This window comes from Penaeus monodon, chromosome 29 (assembly GCF_015228065.2).
Source record: "Penaeus monodon isolate SGIC_2016 chromosome 29, NSTDA_Pmon_1, whole genome shotgun sequence".
Taxonomy (NCBI): domain Eukaryota; kingdom Metazoa; phylum Arthropoda; class Malacostraca; order Decapoda; family Penaeidae; genus Penaeus; species Penaeus monodon.
Window position 1 is genome coordinate 8,354,997 of NC_051414.1, and position 375 is coordinate 8,355,371.

Below are 375 nucleotides of genomic sequence, written 5' to 3' on the forward strand. Positions count from 1 at the left end.
TGCTTGTTTCTGTTGTTTGTTAGAAGATCGCGTCGTGTCCCTTTGTGCTCTGAAAAGGACGGGGAAGTCTTGCTCCCGATGGTCGTTTGCGCATTAGTGTGTTGTTTTGTTTTCCTGCAGTGGCTGTCGCTTTTTAAACTCGTCGATCACGTGTTGCAGTTTCGAGGCTGTAGCTTATGTAATGATTTTTTCTGTGTTTTTTTTTCTCTCTCTTTTTAGGGTTGATGATGATTCCATTTTCACAGGATGTTGTTGCTGCTCTTCACTCTGATCCTCTTCCGTTCTTCTCTTTTCCTTTCATTTTTTGACTTAATGTTTACCTTTGCTCTTCATTGTCATCGTCATCCTCCTTTTTAATTCACCGTCGTCATTTGA